The sequence below is a fragment of the Kogia breviceps genome, chromosome 17, assembly GCF_026419965.1.
Source record: "Kogia breviceps isolate mKogBre1 chromosome 17, mKogBre1 haplotype 1, whole genome shotgun sequence".
Classification (NCBI taxonomy): Eukaryota; Metazoa; Chordata; class Mammalia; order Artiodactyla; family Physeteridae; genus Kogia; species Kogia breviceps.
In genome coordinates this window covers 41,155,717-41,170,442 of record NC_081326.1, presented here as the reverse complement: position 1 = coordinate 41,170,442, position 14,726 = coordinate 41,155,717, and the positions used below count along the sequence as shown (strand labels likewise).

The window sequence follows — 14,726 nt, the reverse complement described above, 5'->3', positions numbered from 1 at the left end:
GATTTGCTCTTTACTAAGTGAGGAAAACCAAATGATGGAATTGTAGTTCATTTTCTTTTCTCCTGCTCTTCATCTAATGGCAACCTCAATGAGCAGCAGTAATGGCCGAGGGTAACAGGAGCTGAAAGGGAGGAGAGAAAGCAGAGGCCTGCATCATTTCTAAACTGAGTTCTTTCACATGTCATTTAGAAATGACTACAGATGTACATAAAGTTCTCTTGTGTAAGACTTGACTTTAGGTAAATTCAATTTTCCGTAATCATCTTCACCATTGAATGGAAGTATCACAGAGCCGGAAGAGGCCTTACAACTTCTAGTCCAACTCTCTCTCTTTACAGGACACTGAAGCCCAGAGATGGTAAGGGACATGTCCAAGGTCACAGAAATTAGATTTTGCCAGAGCCCATACTAGATTCTATATTTTCTTCATGCCTGAGTTTCTATTATTTAGGGTATGCTATATGCCCTCCCAGAACTGAGAGTTTTTTTCCTTCCTTTCCTCCCATCCTCCCCCTCCTTTCCTTTTTTCTTCTTTTTTTAAATTTTAATTTTTTAAATTGAAGTATAGTTGATTTACAATGTTGTGCTAGTTCCAGATGTACAGCAAAGTGATTCAAGTATATATATTCTTTTTCAGTTCTCTTCAATTATAGGTTTTTACAAGGTATTGAATATAGTTTCCTGTGCTATACAGTGGGTCTTTGTTGTTTACCTCTTTTATACATAGTAGTGTGAATCAGTTAACCCCAAATTCCGAACTTATCCCTTTCCCCAGCCACTTTCCCCTTTGGTAACCATAAGTTTGTTTTCTATGCCTGCAAGTCTATTTCTATTTTGTAAATAAGTTCATTTGTATCATTTTCTTAGATTCCATATATAAGAGATATCATATGATATTTGTCTCTGATTTACTTCACTTAGTATGATAATCTCTTAGGTCCAACTGCATTGCTGCACATGACATTATTTCATTCTTTTTTCATGGCTGAGTAGTATTCCATTGTATTTCTTTTCTTTTCTCTTTTTCTTCTTTTCAGATGCTGCTGACAGCTGTGTTCCCTGTGGAGTAAACTGCTTGCCTGGTTACCTCACTCTGGACACTGGAATCTTGATGGTATGAGTCTAGCGGGGCACATCCAGGCTAGGGATCTATTTACAGTAACACTGGGAGGGGTATTATTTTGTACTATAAAATATGACAAATGGCATATGCTGGGAATGACTGAACTCTCACTGTGGAATCAGAGCACGTGTAGATTACTCTAGGGGTAACCCAAGCGGGCCATTTGCAACAATCATGAATACCATCAGTGGTGTTGAGGGATTCGTTTCCACTTCCCAACCTCCTGGTAAGATCCTCAACCAAGTGTGGCCAAGGGACCAGCTTAACCCTGGCCTCATGCAGGCATCTTTCTTACACACCCTGATCCTGTTGACCCTTTGTCATGTGGCCTCGCTGCTCTTGTCCCAAACCAGTCTGTGGGACTATTGATTGCTTATGTCTGGCCCTTATGAGAGAATTCTCAGTCTTGCTCTGCCATTGCTCCCAGTTTATTTTCAGCCTGAGTCTCCATTGATGGTGTTTAAAGGAGGCTAACATCCCTCACCAAGCTCAGCAAAAACACTGACTTCCTGCTGACCCCAGGTGTCACAGGCTGTCTTTTCCCAAAGCACTGGGACTTACTCCTGAGGAGCTGGGCTTGCCCCACTGCCTCTACACTGTGACGTGGGGAAGGGGCTTCCCCTGTGGCTTAATTTGGTAAAAAGAGTAACTTCCAGATTGGAGCCAAGTGGAAAATGGGGTCTTCTTTTGCTTTAAATACAGAGGCCACTCTGGTTCCCAGCCAATGGGGCTCCACCAAGCACTCTCCTTGGCTGCTAAAGTTCTCCATTTGATTGGTTACCTTTTCATATCTTCACTCTCAGTGTGGGCTGTGCTTAGTGGACTTGAAGTACCTGCTACTCCCACCCCCCAGACAATGCTGGTTACTGGGTGGGGAGAGGAAATGGTCACAGATAGTCATATACTGTGGCCTTGATTCTTCAGGGCCCTCAGATGAGTTGGGGAGATGAGACTGCCTCCAGGGTTTGTGCTTTCCATTGCATACCCGTTCACAGAATGGGATTTGATCAGTGAGAATGTGTTTTGGGGAAACCAAAACCCCACACACAACTCTGGCCCCAAGAGGGAAGTGGTGCATCCAGGATGGAGAGGAGAGAATGACTTGACAAGGAGGGTGGGGTGGAGTTTGTATCCCCAGGTGAGCAATGGTACCAAATGCAATGAGGGGGCTGCGTGATATCTGACTTTGAAACTGTCATGGTTGTCTCTGCTTCTGTCTCTCTCCTAACACTCACCTCTTTTCTTCTTTTCTCCTTCTGTGTCTGCATAGCCCCTCACATATACTCAGCACTCTATCAAGATGGTTAACCGCCAAAAATGTGTCCTCTCTCTTCACTGTTGTGGCAGTGTTACTGGGAGCAGGGAAACGAGACAGGGATGGCATTTTCCAGCCCTCCTTGCATAAACGTGTGGCTGTGTGACAAGTTCCCAGTGATGGGAAGTGAGCAGAGAAGTGGCTGTCATTTCAGGCTGGGGCTTTGGGGAGTGGGTCTGCCTTCTCCGCTGCCTCTTTTCTCTTCCACCACCTCAAAGTGGAGGTCTCCAGGGCTCTGGTGGAGTGGTTTCAACCTTTGCTGCTCATTGGAATCACCTAGAAAGCTTAAAAAAAAAGCCACCACTGCCTATTTAGATGCTAATTAAATTGGTCTGAGGTGCCGAGGGGGGCAGCAAGAGTTTTAAGCTCCCCAGATGTTCTAGAAGATGACCAAGGCCAAGAGCTGCTGCTCTGGAGGGCTGGTGTCCCCTGATTGGCATAAGGAAGAAAACTGTCCGCTGGCCAGGACACCCACATTGGAATGGTACTTAAGAGAGAAAGAAATTTTTATTCTGTGAAGTCCCTGGAAATTGGGAGTTTGTTATAGCAGCTTAGTTATCTTTTTAATGAGCTCAGGGAGAATGCCTCCTCGGCGTGCCATGATTTCCTCTGCTCCAACATCTTCCAGCTGCTTTGTTCTGTCAGATTAAACTGTCCCAAAGTGGGCAGCTGGGGTGCTGGGTGCTGGGGGGATGCAGAGCGGCCCCTCGGCTCTGGCACCCCCAGGTGCTCCTCCTGTGACCTTGAGAACTCTGAATCAGGAACAGCGCCCCTGCCTCCCGTGGAGATAATCACGGTCTTGTTTGAAAGATGGTGATTCCCTCAGGTTTTGTTCTGTGATCCTATTAGGCTTTGTAATTCTGTTTACTGATATCCCGTGCTCAGTATGACGCCTTCTACTCTGTGGGTTGGTGATATATACCGCATTTAATTTTTCCAAGTTTTCTGATACCACTCAGTGGGAGAAATAATTGTTAGTGTGTAATTGCAGAACGTTTCCACCTAATTGTCTCAGAACTGCAGGGTATGTATTTGATTTCTTTTATTGATCTGTTTTGTGTATGTATTTTTCCAGCATCTTGAATAATTTAGGGGCAATCCTGGGTTGGTGGCTAATTTGGTGTCTAGCAATTATGAGTCCTTTTGAAGCATATTTCATTCAAGTGTCTGAAGGCAGGAAGGAGCTGCTTTATAACAAGACTCATTTTTACATGAACTTGGGCATACTGTGTGGCCGCTCAGGTTCCTGCTTACCTTCAGCTGAAGGTGCGTCCTAAGAGGCAGGCTTGGTCCTATCTCCCGACGTCGGCATTGATGCGTTAAGTGTTCTGTTGGCTCTAAGCTCCTTCCTGTGTGTTAGTTGAAAGCAATGATGAAAGGGAAAATAATGCCTGCTGGAGCTCCTGGACCAAACTAGAAAACCCAGTCATGGGGAGGAAGTAGGGTCGGCTCTGGAGCGGAAGTGGTCTGTGGTGGGGGGAATAAGCAACAGTACTATAGATGCTCGGGAATTATTCTGAGAATGTAGAGAGCTGCCTCCACCCTGGAGCAGGCAAAAGGATTCATCTGTCCCAAACTCTGCCCTTTCCTCCCCCTCGCCTTACAGCAGGACTCCCCAGCCAAGAGGTGAGGATCTCCCCTGCTAGATCTGGAAGACTTCATGCTCTTCTCTTGGGAGCTTTCCGGAATTACCAGTGGGAAGGGGGACAGGGTGAGGAGCAGGTCCCCTTTCTGTCCCTCACAGGGAACTTAACTGGCACCCTTCACTGACGTGAGGGCTCAGGTCCTCCTTGTCAGAATCCTCTCCTCAAAGTGGTCTCAAGGCTTTGGCAGGACAAAAATGCACCTCATCAGTGACCTTCAGCCAAAGCCCACCAGGTACACACCCGTGGGTGAACAGGTTGGGTTTGTTGCTTGTTGTAACGGGGGAGACACACACCATGGGAAACTTGGGGAGGCTCAGTTAAAGGGTGTTGGAAGGAACCTACTCTAGGATTTGGTCTTGTGCTTGATGATTTGAGGGAGGGGTGAAGAAATTAGGATAGGATGCGTTCCAGGAGTGGGGGTAATTCTATCATTGGGTATCTTAACCTGACCGTAGAAGGCAGGATGAGTGAATCAAGGCTGGAACTGTACTTGGTAAAGAAGAGGGGTCACTCATTAGCAGAATAGGAGGATGTGTGGTCATTTTTGCACTTTGGATGATGTTCATATTTTTGTGTGGAGTGGTCTTGTTTTTCCTTGGGTCCATCACAGTCATTGGTATTCTTTGAAATCGTTCATATTCCACAAGGTCTGGCTGTACGTGTCAGTGCCAGCTCTTAGCAACACCGAGGCCTGGCTGAGAGAACCAGGACCGTTCCCGCATGTCAGTGGCTGTTTTATTGTTCTCAATCTGGTCCGCTCTTGACCATTAAAAGATCGAGATGGTTCCGAATTGCTAATGTACTAGCAGTTAGCCACTTCCATGAGCCTTCTGGGGTGCTCTCCTGTCCCTGCCCCACCGTCCTCTTCCACCTCTCACAGCCCGCTAGTTAGTAGCAAAGTAGGGAACCTTCTGGATCCTGCCGCCGCTCCACTGCTGGCGTCTGTCCTGATGAGCCAGTGCCCCTGTGGTACCTGCTGCCAACGTCTGGAATACCACTGTGACTTTAGGATTGTAGACACTCTCAACATTAAGACTGAGAAGACGCAAGAAGCCAGAAGAAAGGGAAAAGAGAGGAGAGGAGAAGGAAGAAACAAGACGAAAATAGAGAGTGAAGGGTAAATAAGTGAGGAGGAGGGTAGCTGGAAAAATGCAAAGACGTCTAGAAAATGAAGCAGAAATGAGGCCCCAAGAGTGAACTTCACAAAGGCCAAAAACTGGAAAGAAAGAGCTGAGGAGGGAAAGAAGGGAACAGAGAACAAGAGGAAAACTCAGGCTAAGGCACCCCGCTTAAGCATCTTACCTCCTACTGTGGTTCACTTGTATTGAATATGTCTCGAAATGAATCTGCCAGCAGCTGCAGCTTGGAAAACAATCATTTTGTTAGAGACAAGTTTGGGTTGGAGTTGGATCAAATTTGGCAGGGTTTAACCTGTAAAGAAAACAGGAAATGGGCTCTCCAGTCTAACGTTGACTGTGGCACAGCATCAGGGAAGCTGCTTACGATTCGCAGCTTGGCGCCTCCGCTGCTTTTCTTTCTGTTTCATCCCGTGATGCTCCTTTGAATCCCAACTGGCACAGGCCCCTGTGCAGGTATGAAAAAACCTCGCTGTCCCTGAGTTAGGATGAAAACCAGCGTGTGTTTCCCTGCCAAGTCTCAGAGGGAGGGAGTGCGAGCAGATCGTGGAGGAAGCTGCACAGAGAGCCTTGATGAACCCACTGTGATGGAGCGGGCATCGCACGCGGAGGACTTTTCTCGGCTTGTGGAGAACTTCTGCAAATAGCCAGCGGGGACCCGGGAGCGGGGTGGGTTCGCGATCCCTTTCCTCTGAAGTGGTGGTTCTTTGAATTGATAGCATAACCACTCTTCCTGGGAACACAGGGGCTATATGAAGGCATCAGAGAGAGGGAAAGACAAGGTAAGCGCGAAGCAGGGGAGACAGTGCGCTGGCGGGTGGAGGCGGAGTTCCAGAAGCCAGAGTGAGCCTGGGAGGTCACTCCATCCCGAGTTCTCATTACTGCTCTGTGTGTCCTGGTGTCTGGGCGTCTCTGGCAGCCAGAGTCCTTCTGGACGCTTCCAGTGCCTGACTGTGTGGGGTAGAAACAGGCGACGGTGAGACTTAGACCAGGGTAAAGTAGATAAGCTACAGGGTGACTTTCCATGAAATCTCTCTTTAGAGATTGTTTTCCCCAGAGAAATGAGTGTCCCATTTCACAAAACATTCAGAAAAGCTCTCACCAGCTCTGGGTCTTCTTCGTGTGTGTTACGTTCTGTCTCAAGGAAATAATGCTTGGAGGAGTTGTTCTTTGCCGGGGCTTCCTTTGTCTGGGCACTGGAGTTTGTAATTTGCCTAAATTTCTTTGTTTTACATTTTTGGCTGGGTGAATATACCTGGAAAGTTGGATTTCCTTCCGGGTCACGTAGGGGTAGGTCATTTTTACTGAAGAGGGTTCCTCCGAGTTGTAAATGTTTTATATCTACCTCCATTGGAGACGACAGTGTATAATGTAACTTTATCCAACAATCTCAAACCTGACCATATCATTCTTCCTTCCTAAGCTATGGGGCTCTAAACAGAGCCCCATAATCTCAGGATGAAACCCAGATTCCTTGCTATGGGTGCCCCCTTAGGACCTGGCCCCTCCCTGCTTCTCTTGTCTCTTGTGTCACCCTTCCCTCCACAGGCTGCCTACGTTTCCTCTTATGGAAATCCTGGGAACCTTTCCGAATAAGTTGTTCTCCTTCTTGCTTTTCTGCCAACACACAGGCTGTTCCACGAGAAAGCACTCGCAGGACATTACCATCTAGCTGGGCAGAAAGGACTTGTCCCTGTTACATTGGACTCATTCAGGTTCCAAGGAAAAGAGACTTGTCCACAGTGTTTTGGTGTTTAATTTGAAGATGCTTAGGGAAATAGGGAACACAGAAAATTGTCTTAACCACTGCCCTGCCGAACTCACAAAAACCAGGAGCGTTTGGCAACCGTATCCTATATGGTTCAGGATACAGTATGGCTCCCTCACCTCGTGCTCCGTGTTTGTTACAGGGCCCCATATATTTCTAAGCTTTGACTGTCTGCCGTTACTGCTCTCTACCTTGCAGGTTTGGTTGATTCATGGCTTCTGCTTATTGCTTTTTTTCAAAGAGTTTTCCCACTTTCCCTGCCTCTATGTCTGTTTTCCTCTGTGTGTGTGTGTTTCACATTCAGATTTCCTGAAGAGAGGGACTCTGGGCAGTGCACATACAGGATGAAGTGGTACCACTGAGCCTGGCTTTGGTTCTGGGCCCCCCTCCCTGGGCACCGGCCAACCAAGAGGTAGTTGCCTGCAGGTCACGTGCTAGTCCTTGGTCCAATCAGCTGTGGCCTAGGTAGCAGAGTTCCCTGGTGGAAAACATATCAACCTAGGATAAGATGCATCAGAGAGGGGCCATTGGTGGGCCAGCATAGCAGAGCTTCTCAGAAATGCTTCTGTGGGCTGCTTAGTACTCAGAAATAAGATAGGACAGCAAATAAGTATCATATTAGTAAAATATGCAGTGAGTGTTCTTGACCAGGTCAGAAGTGGCTGAGACCATTATGGTCTGGGGTGGGCATTCCTCTGGTTACAGCCCCGAGGATAAGCTTCTCAGAATGGCATAAGGTCTTCATGGGATCAGGCCCCATCCTGTTCCAGCCTCTGGATCCTCCTGGATGATTGTGCCATGTTTATGCAGATGTCACTCCTATGCCATCACTCTGTGTATTCAGAACTCCTGTGCTTCTTTAATTTTGAGATAAAGCATAATTTCTTTCCTGAAACCGTACCCTACCTCAGATACTTAACATCTTTCCCCCAGCCCTCTGTACCTGCCTCTGTTACAGCACGTAGAGCCCTGGGCTGTGATTCTTGGTTGACATGCCCACCTTGCTCACTGGACTGTGAGGAAAGGGGCTGACTGTGATTTATTCATTTCTGTACCCCAGTAACTAGCCCAGTGCTTGGTACGGTAACAGGGAAGAACCTATGTCTTCTATTACAAGTTAATCACTAGAGGGATGTTTCCTATAAGCTTAAATTATATGTAATGGCCCATCTCTGGGAACCCTGCTTCCCAGGTAATGAGTATAAAGCTAAAATACCTTTGTTTAGCTCACAGGAAACATTCTGACCAGGCCCACCTGTGAATGACTGCAGGCAGGAAGAAATTAACACACCCCTCGGAGGCTGATGGGAACCAGGAAGTGTTTGACTTTACTCCCTCCCCGTTTATTATAAAGGAAGCCTGAATTCTAACCCAGGCAAGATGGTTCTTTGGGGCGTGAGTTCACCGTCTTCTCCGTTAGCTGGCTTTCTGAATAAAGTCATTATTCCTTGTCCCCAGCAGCTTGTCTCTCAATTAGTGGCCTGTCGTGCGGTGAGCAGTACAAGCTTAGACTCGGTGACAGTACCCAGTACTACTGCTAGGACTAGCTCCTGTTTATTATTACTCTGTTCCATGTACTGTTCCAAGTGTTTTATGTGTAGTAGCTAATTTAATCCTCTCAGTAGGAGCCATAATGATTCCATTCTACAATATCGGAATTGAAGCACAGAGAGGTTGAGAAACTTGCCCAAGGTCATGTAGCTAATATTTAGTGGAGTCAGGATTCAAATCAGGCAACTTGTCCAGTCTGAGTTTTGCCCACTAAATTATACTGTCTCTTGGCAATAAATCTTGTAGAGGAATTAGTAGGCATTCAGTTAGTATTGAGGATATAAAGGAACCAATGCTGGTGGTTTGAGGAGAAGAAAAGTCAGGGGGAAGGCAGTGTAGGGGAGGGAAATGAGGCACGAAGAAACACACCTACAGAGCAGCAAGTACCAGCCTTGGGAGGCAGGCTGGATATGTTAGCTGGACCAGATGGTGGACAAGATAAGAAGTGGGGAGTGACATGATTAAAAGCAAGTTTTAGGAAGATTAAAATCTGGCTTCAGAGTACAGGATGGTTTGAAATGGGAAGAGGATAAGCACAGGGGTCCAAATAGGAAGCCCTTGAAATAGTCTTGGGAGGCAGTAGATGATGAGGTGATGAGCGTGGACCTGGAATCAGGTGAATGAAGGGTTTGAGACTTAATTCTGTCACTTGCCAGCTGTGTGACTTCTCTCAGTCTCCTAGCCTCTGTTCCTTCGTATGTAAGACAAGAATTACTACTCATCTCTCAGTTTGTTGTAAGGGTTAAATGCATGTTTGCCAAGGGCTTAGCACAAAACTGACCTTCTTCTTCTTCTGTCTTGGGTGGCAAGGGCTTGTGCCTCTGTGGTAGCACTGACAAGAGAAAGGATGGGAAAATTAGACCCAGTAGAACTTGCTGATTGATGGGCTCTGGGAAGTTGAGGCAGGGAAGGGTCAGTGCAGGTGGTAATTCAGGGAGCCTGGGTCCTGGGTCTGGTTTTGTCACTAACTACTTTGGATGCGTCACTCATCCACATGGCTGGATCTCGGTTCCTCCCCTGGAATGTAAAACTATTGGACTAACACTCGTTTTCCTTCCAGCTCTGAATGCTATGATAATATAGCCAAGAGGTTTGGAATCTGGAAACTGGGAGAATATAAAAGATGGTCAGGCTCTGCCTTCTCCTCCAAAGATATTTCCCCACCTCCTTTACTTTTTATTAATCCAGTGCTTTGTTCTCCCTCTGAGTTGGCGATATTATTGTTTCTTTTGTTTTAGGCAAATGGCTCCAAAATCTCAGCCATTGATGGAAGGTTTTGCAAACAGAGCAGAAGGTTAATCAGAGATGAGTTTTTCCCTGGAGGCTTCTGGTCGCCCTGTCCTGACCTGAACCTCCTCATTTCTTTGAGGTGCAGAAGCCAGTGACTTCTCAAACAGTTTACTCTTTCTTTTCCTCTTCCTGGTCAGTCTTCAGAGCTGGCTTATGATGATGGTCCTAGGATAACTTCCCCGCTGGACACTCTAGCTGGGCATCCGCAGACAGAAAGAGAGTGGGGCCTGTACCTAGCAAGACACACATGCAGTCCCCTGCTAATAAATATTTTTATATTTTGAGTGTTTCTTTGCTTGGATTACATCTTGCTGTGGGTGAAATGAAAATGTGTGAGCAGTTGCTGAATCCTCTAGTGAGTGAGTTTCCATGGCAGCCCTCAGAGGGTCAAGTCCCTCTCCAAAAGAGAGTAGCTTATTTTCAATTAACAAAGGGCAAAGAGGTCCTTACTGTAATTTTGCATATGGAAACTTCAGATAAATTTCCCCAGCCCTTCAGGTGCCATATGGAGCTGGGAATGTTGGTTTTTAATCAAAAAGGGAAATATTATCAAATTGACCTACTAGGCATTCATCAAGCACCTACTGATAATTCCACCTGCCAGAGATGGCAAATTTCCACTCTTTCAGAGTTCTGGGTTTAGTGCTGAGACTGGAGGTCTACTTAACAGGAGAATGAATTGTGGCTTCTTTGGGCTACTGACCAAAAATATGGGTGCAATCAACCACCATGTTAAATATTTTGAGAATCGCAGCTCGTATGAGGAAGCAGAGATAATAATTATCCATATATGCTCTACAAAAGAGCAGCTCAGCCTGTGGAAACTTACCATAATGCAATTGAAAGAATTGAGAACAATTCTGCCCTAAAGTCCTAGAAAATGAGATTCTACTTGACCCAGAAGATGTTCACAATTTCTTCCGGTTCACTAATTTTCTCTTCTGATGTGTTCAACTTGCAGCCAGATACAACCATTATTACTGTCGTTTTTGGTTCTTGTGTTTTTCCGTTTTGGAAATTCATTTCTTTTTCAGATATGCTATATCACTTTGTAGAGTTTCCTATTCCATGCATATATATTCATGTTTGTCATTTATTTCTTTAAACATGTCATCAAAGGTTTTTTCTTTCTTTTCTTTTTTTAAATAAATATTTATTTTTAAAAAAAATAAATCATGGCCACATGATTCAACTCAATCTCTAGTCCTCTTCCCTTTGCCAGAGGCCAGACTGATGTCAGGTGGCTCAAAGCACCAAGCCTCTAAATCACATGGATGTTCTTTCTGGTGTGGCTAGCCCCAGTCCTGAATCATCTTGTTAGCGCAAGCTACCTAGGGTCCCACCAAGAATAACAAAGACACTCCTATCACTTGGGAAATTTTAAGGATTTGGAGGCTACCTTCCAGGAACTGGGAACAAAGTCCAGCCAAATTCCTTACTGTGCAGGAAAAACTTTCAGCCCTAATTTGATGTCATTGGTGCCCAGGAATTCAATCTGGTGGTCAGGGCCCATAGTAGGAAGGCTAGATGGAGACTTAACATCTGAGATACTGGTGAGTTGCATGTAACAGCTGACATTTAGCAATAGCTACCCTTCGATTATTGGCAGGAATCACCCAGTGCTTGACACATAGTGAGTGTTTAATAACTATTTGTTAACTGATTGAAATGAGGTGTGAATTGGACCTTAATGGATAGGGAAGCCTGGACAGATGAAGAGGTGAGGTGGACACTCCCGGTACAAAGTAGCCAAAAGCACAGAGTAAGGATGTGTGTGGCAATTTCAGGAAAGTGTCTGTAGGTTCAAATAGAGCTAGAGGGGGAAATAGAATGTCTATGACCAGAATTCACAAATCTTTATGTACTAATATAAGTATATTAATTTGGTCTTTAACAGACAGCAAGGTAGAAAATTTAGTTCTAAATCATGCAAATGTCCAAGCTGTTTGGTGGCCCAGAGAGGCAGTTGGCTCTGCTCCACAAAGTTGAATCTGGTTCACCTCTACCAGATCTCCGTTCTGGTGCATGAGAAGGAAGAAAAGAGAAGTAGAGGGCAAGCATTTTTTTTTTTTTGTATTTAAAAAAAATTGAAATATAGTTGATGTACAATATTATATACAATATAGTGATTTACAATCATTAAAGGTTATGCTCCATTTATAGTTATTATAAAATATTGGTTATATTCCCTATGTTGTACAATATATCCTTGTAGCTTATTTTATACATAATTGCTTATACCTCTTAATCCCCTACCCCAATATTGCGCCTCCCCCCTTCCCTCTCCCCACTGGTAACCACTAGTTTGTTCTCTATATCTGTGAGTCTGTTTCTTTTTTGTTATATTTACTAGTTTGTTGTATTTTTAAGATTCCACGTATAAGTGATCTCACAGAGCATTTGTTTTTCTCTGTCTGACTTATTTCACTTAGCATAATGCCTTCTAAGTCCATCCATGTTGTATGTCTATCGATGTTTTACACACACACACACACACACATCTTTATTCATTCATCTGTCGATGGATACTTAGGTCAGCTTTTTTTTTTTTTAAGGAGATGATCCCGATATTGCCTGCATTGCTTTTTCTCATGTCCCATTAACTAGAAACTAGCTACATGGAAATCTGGGAATTGTTGTCTTTAGCTGAGCAGTCTTATGCCCAGTTAAAACTCAGGTGTGTGTCGGGGGTGAGGGTTGTATTAAAAAAGTAAGAAAATGGATATTGGGGAAAAAAACCCAGACTATGTCATACCAGCCTAACACGTTTGGATTTCATCTCATAGGACATGGAAACCTATTGAGAGTTTTAGGAAGATATGATCAAGCTCAGTTCTGAATGTCTTCTAGTGACTCCCGAGGGGTTTCTGAGATGGATGATAAACATTTCTTCTTGATTTACGATGATAATGAGACAAGAGCAGAGGAGGACCAACCTTACCACAGGAGGAGGCAACTGTCCAAAAACGTCCACAAACGTCTCCTCCTTGGGTGCTTGAAATTCTGCCTTTCCTGACATTCTTTTGGGAAGGACTGGGAGTCAACCTCCCTAAACCTCTTCCTGCAGGGAACACTGTGAGGGGAACACATATTCCCCACTCTTGATGGTTCCTTCCGTGTGGAGGGTCCTCCTTTAGAGGAACACCCTGGCCTCCCTCTGCTCCTGCTTTAGTCTTCTCCAGAGGAAGAGGAGGGTCTTACTTGATTGGTGAGCCTTTCAGTAGGGATGGTGTCTCATTTGTTCTTGGTTATGAGGGAAGTCCTGCAGGGTTGGTCTCTAAGGAAGAGCCTGCCATTTTCTAGCTGCACCTGTCACTGGTGGGTGACAGTGACACCAGAGCTAAGCCATGCCCTCCGGGAGAGCTGCTCATCTGTATTGAAGGTGATATTTCCAACTTCATCTGCCAGATTTCTGTGTGTACCTCGGAATGGTTTCAGAATGCCAGTGGGTAACAGGGACACTATTTATTAGCCCCTCAAAAGCTAACAGGTGTGCACAGAGGCCACTCCAGGTAAATGAAAGAGCTCTGCTTATCCCCGTCTCCTGAGAAGCAGAGTCTGACACCACAGGGGAGACAGCAATTAACTCATCAGCAAACACTTCAGCAACTCATCGAGTCCATAGACTCTCCTGAAAAAAATTAAACGAATGCAAGAGAACAGGAAGGAAAGAAGAGGAAAGCAAGAGAAGAGGAGGGCTCAGAAAGAGGGGAGTCGACTTAGCAGAATCAGGATAGGTTTCTTGGACGAGTGAAGGGCATGGCACAGGTTTTACATTTTTCTCTAATGATTTTTTCTTGCTTCCACCCTGACAAGGTCCAGTTTTATGTTTTCCCTGTCCTGTGAGCCCAGAATTTTCCACAACATACTGGTCAGTTCCATAAACTTTTTTTTTTAAGGGGTAATGTATGAGTATAATTTTCCATCCTCCTTTCCAGCACACTTGCCTCCCTTAAGGAAGCCTGGCAGGCTGTGCGGATGTCCAGCATGTCTCTTTCACGGAGTCCAGCTGCAGGGAGTCCCTCCTCTCTGATGGCCAGTGATGACTCATTTCCCTCTGCCTGCGTTGAAGAGCTTCAGAAGCCACTCCTGGGTCAGGTTCCTGCTCTGTAGCCCTTCCCTCTGAATTCCAAAAGCAAGAAATTATCCACTGGCAACCCTGAATCCAACCCAGCTGTTAGGTGGAGGGCCCACATTTCCGATCCTGCAGCAGTGGGAGACTTTCTGGGTAGTCATCCAACTCAGATGACTTGAAGGAAAGATGAGAACAAGCTGTGAATGAGAGAGGCAGGGAGAGGATCCCAGAGGGCTTGCTTATTACACTGGGAACATCAGCCCTCGGGATAATGACAGATCAAAAGTCAAGAATGATTTAGCTTTCTGTGGCCCCCAGGTAAGACTGATTAAATTTAATAGACACAATAAGATGATTCCTAATCTTGGGTGCACAGAATAGAAATCTCTACTCTGATGAGATTTAAAACATTCCAGATAGAACTCCTGGTCTTACTCCCCTCCCACCAAACTTGCTCTTTCCCCACCTTCCCTCTTACTTAGTGACACAACCATTTACCCTTTACACAGCCTCAGTTCTCATCCTTTAAGACCCTGCTTAAATGTCACCTCTTTTATAAAGACTCTCTTGCTTTCATCTCTCCCCCATTAGGATGAACCATTTCCTATTCTGTGCTACTCCAACACCTTGGTCATCCTGCTAGTATAACATGACACTGTATTACAGTTGTATCTCATCTTATTTACACCTCTTATTTTATATCTCCCGAAGTGCCTAGCAGAGAACTTAGCATAGAGTATTGTATTAGTCTGCTAGGGTAACAGAGTACCACAGACTGGGTGCTGTAAACAGCAGAAATGTATTGTCTCACAGTTTGGGAGG

General features: G+C 45.3%; 1 long non-coding RNA gene across 4 annotated transcripts in view; it reads left to right on the top strand.

The window, feature by feature from the left end:
* Positions 1–14,726, top strand: part of LOC136792853 (uncharacterized) — a 198,519-nt gene that overhangs the window by 119,939 nt on the left and 63,854 nt on the right. For all 4 annotated transcript variants that reach the window (XR_010837370.1, XR_010837371.1, XR_010837373.1 and 1 more), the window contains one exon: positions 1,038–1,114. This is a non-coding gene — a long non-coding RNA (uncharacterized lncRNA). The remainder of the gene's footprint in view (positions 1–1,037; positions 1,115–14,726) is intronic.